The following is a 6,887-nucleotide window of genomic DNA, read 5'->3' as shown; positions in this document are numbered from 1 at the left end:
GGGCATCTCGTTTGAGCTCTACAATCAGAAAGAGACACATACTCATTGCCACTTCCAGACAGGGAAATTGAGGCCCAGCAAGGCTATGTTAGCCTCCCATGACCAGACTGCAGAACTCGTTGCAAACAAAGGAAGGAATGATACCTACAAGGCTTCCTATTTTAAGGAGAAGAATTACTGGAATATACATAGGTAGACACTGAACCAAGAACATCAGTAAAGTGATGGTGAGAGACAATGCCTAACTTGCCACTGCTTCCCGGGTCAGGTGAGGATGGGGAAAATCTCTGACATTTGATTCATCGATCAAATTAAAATTTTCTACAAACCATGTGCAACATTTCCTTGTTTTTTATGTTAAGCCTCATTTGTGTGCATTTGTAACCACAGTCTGGACCTGTGTGTGTATGGCCATGACCTCATAGTTGAAACATATAAAGAATCTAGTGATACCGAAGTTTTCCATCTTTTTATGATGATTATACACCCTCAGGTGGGTTAGGTTGCTGCACAGTATAAAAATATACCATTATGGGTAGGAAATATGGACTCTTAAGTAAAAGTGTTATTGATGTTTTTATTTTTGTTTTAAAAAATAAGACGTGAAGAGAGTCTGAGTTGTCAAGATGCATTTTAAGTGCCTGTTTCTAGACATGTAGCAAGATACACAGAATTCTTTAGTTATCACAGCCAGTTTTCAAAAATTCCTAGCAATAGCAATTTTTGTACGTAAATGAGAGATCTTTGAGAATGTTTCCTATATTCAGTATTTAAATTGTTACTACCCTCAATTTAGAAAAAAAAAAAAAGGAGGGGGAGAACTGTAAGAATGAAATGTGTGCTCAAAAGGGCTTCATAAGCCAAGCCCAGATCTTAACTCTTGGAGCAACACTGCGTTCTCAGATCTGTCTTGCAAATCATGACCCTGTGCCAGGGTTGCTTGTCCAGCCAGGTTCTTTTTAGGTCACTGGAAGTCACTGGTGCTTAAGAGGGCTTTGCAGAGCATACAGCATAAAGAAAAACTGACAACTGTTGTCAGCTATTTCTTCAGATCACAAGAAATGAAATCTGAGCCGTTTGACCATAAAGTGCTGTTGAGTACTCAAGAGCTGTGTCTCATGGGCCCCATTCAGTCTGGTGCATTTCAGCAAATCTTTAAAACTTTACATGGACTCAAAATTTTCAGCTGAATTGGAAATTCTAGATATGGCAATAAGGCAAGAAAAAATAAATGAGAACAAATTGAAACGAAAGAAAGATGCCCCTATTAAGAGTTGACACGATTGCCTACATAGGGAATTCTACATACGTTAGTTTTAGCAAACCAAAACAACAATATCAAATGCAGCAAGGTCTCGGGGTACGATATCAGCATGTGCAATTTAATCACATTTCTGTATACTAACAATAAACATGTGGAAATCAAACTGCAAACTTAATACCATTTACAACCACTCTCAAGAAAATGAAATACTTAGTTACAAAGTTATCAGCATAGGTGCAGCATCTATATGCTGAGACTTGACCTAAACTCCATGCCTTACACAAAAATCAACTCAAGGAGATCATGACCTTAAACATGAAGGATAGAACTACGGGGGGGGGGGCGCAGAAAAAACAGAAAAGTAGAGCATCTGGAGGGCTGTGGGCTGAGCAGACTCCTTCGATTCGACATCAAAAACATAATCCACAAAAAGGAAATTTGATAAATCAGGCTTCAGCAAGATTTAACACTTTGGCTGTGCAAAAAATCATGTTCAAAGGATGAAAACATAGGACACGTACTGAACGAAACTATCTGAAGCCACGTATCTAAAAGACAGGTGCACAGGATGCATAGAACTAGGCACGTGAGCGTTTAGGGGGAAAATCCAAAGGAAAAATAAAGAACATGAGCGTTTTGTGGCAGAGAATATACAGATGGCGAGTGGGCACCTGATGAGATAGTCAGCATCCCTTGTCATGAAGAAGTTATAAACTGGAACCACAATGAGATTCCACTGCACATCTACCAGAGTCACTAAAATTAAAGCGACCACACCAAATGCTGCCAAGGGCGCAGAGAAACTGAATCCCTCCTGTAGCACTGGTGGAAAGGCGGAAATGTGAAAGGCAACAGGCACTCTAGAGAACCACTGCGTGGTTGTTCTTGTTTGGTTTTGTTTGTTTGTTTGTTTGTTTTGTTTTTTAAGATTTATTTATTGGGCCCGGCGGCGTGGCCTAGCGGCTATAGCCCTTGCCTTGAACGCGCCAGGATCTCATATGGGCGCCAATTCTAATCCCAGCTGCAACACTTCCCATCCAGCTCCCTGCTTGTGCCCTGAGGTGCTGGAAGCATTCAGTGTCTTGACTAAATCAGCATTTAAACTGTGAAATTGTCCTACAGTTTAGCAAGATGCTGCCACTGAGGGGATCCAGGCAAAAAGCCATACAGGAGTCCTTTACAACTGCCCAAGAATCTACAATTATCTCATAGGAAAAGGTTTAACACAAGCAAGATGCAAGGGTTAGCTTGAGGAAACAACGTTTATGCCATCTTTCTCTCATTGGTTCCTAAAAAAATGAGGAACTGAGCTCTATGCCAAAACTTAGAAGAAACAGACATTTCTTTTGTTAATTATTAACATGTGCACTTGTGGACGAGATTAAGACTTCCGTAGAAATCTTCTAATTGTGTTTGATTTAATATTAATGTGAAATAATAATAATTTGACAAATACTAAGTGTTGATTTTATGTGGGACACTTAGAGGGGTAAAAATATATCTTCAAGATTCTTTTTTTTTAATTTTTATTACAAAGTCAGATATACAGAGAGGAGGAGAGACAGAGAGGAAGATCTTCCGTCCGATGATTCACTCCCCAAGTGAGCGCAATGGCCGGTACTGCGCCGACACGAAGAACCTCTTCTGGGTCTCCCATGCAGGTGCAGGGTCCCAAAGCCTTGGGCCGTCCTTGACTACTTTCCCAGGCCACAAGCAGGGAGCTGGATGGGAAGTGGAGCTTCCAGGATTAGAACCGGCACCCATATGGGATCCTGGCGCATTCAAGGCGAGGACTTTAGCCACTAGACCATGCCGCCAGGGCCCCCAAGTTTCTGACATAAATAAATTTTCCACTGATATTTTTAGCGAAGAAATATATTTGCAATTATCTTCCCTCCTAATATTCTCAGAGAGAATCCTTGTTCAGTGTCTTCAAAGAAATGAAACTCTTTCAGGAAGCTCTTGCTTTTATTTGCAGTCTCTGCAGAAGTCCATGGTCTCATGTGACTCTGACGTTTCTGGTTCCAGTGGGATTTGGATATAGTGACTCCTTTTAAGAGACTTGTTTCAAGGTTTAAATGTATTTCTAAATTTTTCTTTTTTGCAAAACCATGCAATGCATTTTTAACAATGTATCTATCAAATATCATTCTGAAAATAAAGCCTCTCTAAAATAATTTATGAATCTTTGCTTATGGGATTGTCATGACAGCAAATCAATTACTGTAAGGATGTGGATTGTATGGAAGTTATGTTTTGTCTATGCCATGTAATGCATGTGGAGTGGAAAATCTGTTGCCAAAACGAATCATGTCTATTCAGCCAAAGACCATTACATTCCTGGCGCAATTTTCATGCTCAATTAAATGAAAGTCTAATATTTACACCCCAGTCCTCTCATGTCATATTACAAATTAATGTTTTTCAGTTTCTAAGAAAATAGATTCTATTACAGTGAAACAGTGGTTGCAATTCAGTTTTCATTTTCATCTTTTATTTTTCATTTGAAAGGCAGAGTTTTGGGAGTTATAGAGAGAGAAATCTTCCATCTCATGGTTCATTCCCCAAGTGGCTGCAGTGGCTGGAGCTGCATGGGTTGGAAGCCAAGAGCCTGGAGCTTCTCTCAGGTGTACCAAGGCCTTGGGCTATCTTCCACTGCTTTCCCCATGCCGCCAGCTAAAATGACTAAATTTTTAACAAAAATGAAAAAATTGGGGTGAGCAGTTGTTATAGCACTTAAAACGCAGCCTGGGGCGGGGGGCGTGGGGGGTGGCCCCGTGGAATAGTAGGCTAAGCCCCCACCTGCAGTGCCAGCATCCATTTGGACACCAGTTCCTACCCTGGCTGCTCCATTTCCAATCTAGTTCCTTCCTTATGGCCTGGAAAAGTACCAGAGGGTGGTTCAAGTGCCTGGTGTCCTCTACCCATGTGGGAGACCTGGAAGAAGCTCCTGGCTCCTGACTTTGGATCAGCACATGCGTCCCGTTTTAGAATGACAGGTTCAAAATGCTAGCCCTGCTGCTGACTCCAATTTCCCAGCAGTGCATACCCTGGAGGGCAGCAGGTGCGGGCTGGGGTCTCTGTCATTCTTGCAGGAGACTTGGATTAAGCTCCTGACCTCCAGTGTTGGCCCAAGCCAGTTCCAGCCAGAGTGGACTTTTGGGAACTAAGCTGGCAACCTCAAAAGCAATTTAAGTCTCCTCTCCCCCCACCCTTTTCTTCTTCCTCCTCCTCTTGAAATATTTTTTTTTTAATTATGATTAAAGAAAGAGACTTTTGTCGACATGGTTTTTATGGCTCTGTGTAAAAGAAGCTTCACTCGAGACTTTAAAATGCTGCATAACCTCTCATCGGCGCCCTCACTCCTGAAATAGCTGCCATTACTAGAGACCAGGGCTGAAAAGGAGCACTGTTTCATGGATGAAAAACACAGCCGAAGAGTCTCTCACACACACAGTGTGGCTACAGCGGCACAGGGGCATGAACGCGCAATCCTGGGCCACTCAGGGGCACCCACTCCGCAGTCTCACCCGAGCTGGCGTTTTTGCAGGCTGGCTAAGTCAGGGCAGTCCTGCTCGCTGACGACAGGTGGAGACCCGGCTTGCACGCCCTCACCTCAGAACTAAGCAGGGACCTCCTCCAGCGTCACCTCTCCTACTGTGCTGGGTCCCTTCAACCTTCTTTCCTGACGGACCTGCTCAAGATCACGGCTCATGGGCGGGATGACCGTGGGGAAGGCGGCCCTGCCCTCAGACACCGTCTTGGGGTGCTGGGCTCCCTCCCACCCATCATTGTTTTCCATGAGAACCGCAAGGCACACCCAGCCCTCGACTCGCAAGTTGGGTGCTCATCTCTTCACCTTAACCTCGTCCACAAGCTTTTCCCACCCAACATCTATGCTCCGTGTCCTTGACAGGATCCCCTCCCGCATTCCCTCGGGGATTTTTCCCTGAGAACTGAGAGGAGACTTCCTGCCATCCACCCCCAGGGGAGTTCTATAAAGCCCCAGCAGCCCCTTCCCCCTCTGGGGCAGAGCCATTGAGCTTAGATACAGGTGGGTGCCAGCCTGGGGTTTCCTGAGCTAGAGGCAGGTGTGTGGGGGAGGGCGAGGAGATTCTAAGGAAGATACAAGCAGGATCGCTGCGGTGGCAGCGATTTGTGAGATGCTCGCCCTTAAGAGAACAGGACATTTGCTCATCCAAGCTGTCAATTGGAATGCGAATTTGGGGCTCCTTCGCCCATGGGCTGCAGGCCTCTGAAACGGCCAGAGAATTACATTGTGACACATGTGGTCACAGGAATCTTACTTGATGGAATTTTCCGTTCGGTGGATACATTCTTTTCTCCTATTGGTTGGCCTTAGCGTTTTACAAGTTCCCTAGAAAGGCATTTTTCCACCTTGCCATCCATCAGGACTGCAGCCCCGGAAGAGCCCAGTCTCCCCACCTCCTTCCAGACGCTGATTCAGAGCTCTCTGACAGCGTGACTCCCAAGCTGCAATTTCTGAGACCCCCCAACTCAAGTCCTTTACTTCTGCAGTTCCTGAGGGGGTTGGGGGCTAATCATCTCTCTAAGTGTGGCACTCACAGTTTCTCAGCTTTGCAAATTGTGGGAACAGTGAACCCTCTGGATCTCCTGATGTGTACAGCAGTGTATCCGGTTCACTCCAGACTGTCTCACACACAGGCAGGCAATCCAAGTGAGGACATGCATAAGGCACAGATACAATCATAGTTTGTTTTTTCCAAAGGCGATCACTCAGGCACACATGGACATGGGTCACCTCACATGGAGAAACACCCATCTTGAGTATACACTGGACCAGAGGATGGATGGCTCTAAGGGACTCGGGGGGGAAAGGGGGACATGGCAGCTGGCAACATCTGCAGTGGCCAGAAAGAGAGCCCCTCCTAGTTTTATGAGGCAGGGAGTGGTGTCACTGCAGGTGTGGCACCTGCACCGGTTCTGTATGATGTTCAACATCCTTGTTTTCAGTGCCCCACCTCCCGCCTTGGGTTCTGGATGAAGCAGCTGCATCCTGGGAAGGGAGCATTTGCACTGGCAAGCGGGAGGATGGAATGGCATGTGAGGGCTGGTGACTCCCAGCTCAGCACGTGTAAACGTGCTGACTATGAACCCCACAGCCTCCTGTGTCGATGAGATGCTCACCACCATGCCTGGCACACCATTAAGGCAGAAACAGCTGCATCACGTGACTGCTTGTTTTCACATTATATAGCGTTGTTTGTCCACAGGGCGAGGAGCATTTGAGGGGCTATTGTCACACCCGGTCTGGGTTCTGATTCACGGTGAGTGTTCAACAAACAGATGTGGAAAGCAGGCTTGAATCAAGTACCTGCAGGCTTTGGCCCAGGGCTGTCGCAGATCTCCGTGGGTGCCTGTCACTAACACACTTCTTGTTTTTGCTAAGTGTATCCATAAATAACCTTACTCAAAACAATAGCTATTCCACAATTCCCAAGTCTACAGACTTGACTCGTACCCTTAAAAATCACAGCAACAACCATCCCCTCCTCCTGGTGTGACTCTGCTCCATCAGCTTCTTGCACCCTTGCCTGGTCCTTCTGACCACTTTCACATAAGCTGTTGGCCCTCCCCAAGC

This window comes from Ochotona curzoniae, unplaced genomic scaffold (assembly GCF_017591425.1).
Source record: "Ochotona curzoniae isolate NIBS_2020 unplaced genomic scaffold, NIBS_Ocur_1.0 contig_883, whole genome shotgun sequence".
NCBI classification, from domain to species: domain Eukaryota; kingdom Metazoa; phylum Chordata; class Mammalia; order Lagomorpha; family Ochotonidae; genus Ochotona; species Ochotona curzoniae.
This window is presented reverse-complemented; position numbering follows the sequence as displayed.